Raw genomic sequence first — 3,988 nt, 5'->3', positions numbered from 1 at the left:
ATAATTGTTTCATATTTGCATTTTGGATTTTGTCTCTGTCTTTGTAAAATAAGTTTGGACCATCAGGTATTTAAAGGTTCTTGACGCTCTAAAATTTTTATATTATTTTTATAGTCTTCCTCAGTAGGAGCTATTTTTTCCTTTATTTGAATATATTGCAGTGACACCGGCTAACAAAAGTATACAAGTTTCAGGTGCACAATTCCACCACTCATCATCTGTACTCTGTATTGTGTGTTCACCACCTCAAGTCTCTGTTCATCACCATTTATCCCACCTATACCATCCTCCATCTCTCCTTACTTCCCCTCCCCCATAATCATCACACTGTTGTCCATGTCCATGAGATTTTTCTTTTTTATTTCTTTTTTGCTCAATTCCTCCACCCCTAACCAGCTGGCCAACTCCCTCCCACAGTTTTCAGTATACTCTCTCTCTATGATTCTGTCTCTATTTTGCTTATTAGTTCATTTTGTTCACTAGATTCCACATGGTGTAATCTAATGAGTGAAATCATATGGTACTGTAACCCTATACTCATTTCAGCATCACTCACAATACCAGAGACATGGAAACAACCTAAATGTCCCTCAACAGATGATTGGATAAAGAAATCGTGGTACATAGATAAAATGGAATACTACTCAGCTATAAAAATGATAAAATATTGCTTTTGGCAATAACATGAAGGATGTTTAGAGTATCGTGTTAAGTGAAAATGTCAGAGGGAAAAGGCAAAAAACCATATTACTTCATTTATATGTGGGACATAAATCAGAAAGCAACAAATGCACCAACAAAACAAATAAACAAACTTACAGAAACAGACAACAGAATGGTGGTTACCAGAAGGGAAGTAATTTTGGGGGAAGATGAAGAGGGTAAAGGGGTCAGATATATGGTGACAGAAGGAGACTATAGTCTGGGTGGTGAACATGTAATATACAGGCAATGTATTATAGAATTGTACATCTAATACTTTTATAATTGTATTCATCAATGTTATCCCAGTAAACTTAATTTTTAAAAATAGAAATTACCTAAATGGATTTTTTTTGTTAGTGATGTATGTAAACATGTTGTACAAATGTATCGATATAAATTATTTCAATTAGGTGACGCAAAATAGTGTTCCGTATCGGGTAGCTCAGAATATAAGTTCTCATGTCATCCAACCTTCACGAATTTAGGAATATTGTGAGTTCATACAATTCATTTGTGCTCTACAATCCTCACTTTATTCAGGCATGAAAGGACAAAGAGTACTTATTTACAGGTTGTTATAAGTACGGAAATAGATAATATATGTGATAAGCTCAATTGAGTTCCTGATCTTCAAACAAATTATTTTTCTTATACTTGTTATTTTCAGGAGTCAATAAGCCTAATACAAACTTTAAAAACTATTACAAAGGCTCCTTCCTTTTTTCTTGAAAGTAGAAAATTCTGTCATCTAAAAAAAAAAAAAATGAGTCATTTCTTTCTACTTCTAGATGATGCTATATTTTCCAAGCCTTTTCCAGCAGAGTAATTTATGTGTTATATATGTATTACCTGCATGGAGATCTGTTATCTGCATGTTGGTATCTTCATCAATTCTTTCTCTTTTTTTAATATATTTTATTGATTTTTTACAGAGAGGAAGGGAGAGAGATAGAGAGTCAGAAACATCGATGAGAGAGAAACATAGACCAGCTGCCTCCTGCACATCTCCTACTGGGGATGTGCCCGCAACCCAGTTACATGCCCTTGACCGGAATCAAACCCGGGACCTTTCAGTCCGCAGGCCGACGCTCTATCCACTGAGCCAAACCGGTTTTGGCTTCATCAATTCTTTTAATGCTTACATATTAGAGCTTTTTACCTGGAAAGACATTTCTGGGAAGAAAAAGGGCAGGAAACCAAATGAAATGATAGCGCTGAAGAGTCTAATTTTAGTAGAAAAAAATGCTAGAACATAAATTTGAAAACCCAAATATGTGCAAAGCCTGATGTTGGGCAACATGCCTGCCGTGGAAGGAGTGGGGCTGCAGGCCCAGCTGCAGTTTGGGTACAGGCTGCAGATCACCTGGCAGCACTGTGCCTCCGCTGCACAGAGGTAGGTGGCTGAGTCCTCCAGTTGGGAGGCTGTGATGCTCAGGGTACTGTACAGGTCCTTAGAATTCAGTGTGGAGCTTAACCTTCCACTGTGCTTTGTCCCTGAAGCTAAATAAAATAGATTGATGAGGCCGCCCCCGGGATTCTGTAGGAACCACTGCACATTGCGCACTGAGGTAGAAAAATTGCACCTCAGAGTGGAGCTGGTTCCCTCCTGGAGGATCAGGATTGAAGGACTCTGCTCCACGTTCATCCCTGTCACCCCTGCTTAGAAAAAAACAAACACATATGAGGTCACTGGGGGGTGATTGATGTAGTTTTCAAACCGGTACAGCATCCCAAGAAACACCAAAGTGGAGCTCTGTGTCAGCTCACCTCCTCCCTGCCGCCCGCCTCTTCTCTGTCAGATGTGGACCACTCCCCAGCTCCCCATCTGGGACACCCGAACTCACAGCAAACCTGGGCCCACAGAAGCCCCAGCAGAGCCCCCAGGTGTCTCTCCATGACGTCTTGCCAACTTGCTGTGGTGCCTTTGCCCCTGCTCTGGAGGGTGCAGGGTCCTGGACCAAGGCAAATTTTGTTCCTGCACTCAGTGTGTTCAACAAGGATGTTTCCTGCACTCAGTGTGTTTCACCAGACTCACTGAGGCCCAATCACCTCTCAGCTCTGTCATTCATCTTAACAGCAAACTCCACCCACATTGGCCCAGTGAGATGGCACAGTCATCTCTCCAAAATTGTGAATACAAACAGTTCAGGACTGTAGGAGTCAACATTTCCAATAAGTGAAGGTATAAGCTGGTGATTTCTCTTAAAATACATTATATAAGAGAAGTTTGTGGAATAGTGTATGAGGAAGGGTGGATAGTGTTTCTAGATTATCAGTGTTTCAATGGGTTATGTAGAACCTTGAAGAAGCCCAAGAAGAATGACCCAGTTCGTAAATTGCATAGTGTGACAGAGAACTTTTTGAATTCAGTTACATGCGAATTCTGATACAGGAAAACTATATGATAGCATGCATTGTGTACTGCAGAAGTAAATGAGTTTCTTGACATCAGGAGAGTTTTTGAAACCAAGACATACGGTCACCATCTGCAGAGAAAATAACTTCAACAAAATTTGCTTGATGAAAAATAGAATTTGTGTATAATTTCCACTTTGACTTAATTTCCAACTCTCCCCTTCTCCTGTCCAACTCTTGGGCACGCTACTGACCCATATAGCTGATTCTGATTCAACCACATTTGCTGGTCAAATTAAATATTGTCCTCTCTCTTTTCTTCTACTTTTGTTCCTTATTTTCCTTCTGTTTTCTTCTTTTCTATTTATTTTTGTCCTGTCTACTTTCACAGAGATAGATGAAAAGGTAGGTTATTTGGAATATGGGAATAATTTATGGCTCAGTAGATTTTCAAATTTTAGTCCTAACAATTAAAAAACTGAAACGGGTTATGACGATGTTTACTGTCGAGCTTCCAGGCTCACAATGACTAGTAATATTCTTACTCCTGTACCTCTGCTCAGAGAATCATTCTCACAATGGATTTTTAGAGTACTAACTCCAGCTTTCTAAAGTTTACATAGAGTGGCAGAGCCAAAATTCTGAGGTGAACTCTACACAAGCACTGTTAACTATCTCCTCACTTTTGCTGTCCATACTTTGACTTGTTCACATGCTATTGACCTCCTGACTTAACTGCTCAACCCTCAGAACCATAAGAAAGTCATCGTTTGTTGAGCCTACCTTGCCCCCTAGTGGGCCAAAACCATCAATAAGGAGGACTTTAGAACAGCTAACTCAGCAGTCACACAATCCCAGGCCCCTTCCCTCTGTTTACTGGGTTAACTAAATGCAGATTGTCAGAAAACAAAGAGAGGGCCACAGCTGC

This window comes from Myotis davidii, unplaced genomic scaffold (assembly GCF_000327345.1).
Source record: "Myotis davidii unplaced genomic scaffold, ASM32734v1 scaffold4682, whole genome shotgun sequence".
NCBI classification, from domain to species: Eukaryota; Metazoa; Chordata; class Mammalia; order Chiroptera; family Vespertilionidae; genus Myotis; species Myotis davidii.
Note: the sequence above shows the minus strand (reverse complement) of the source record.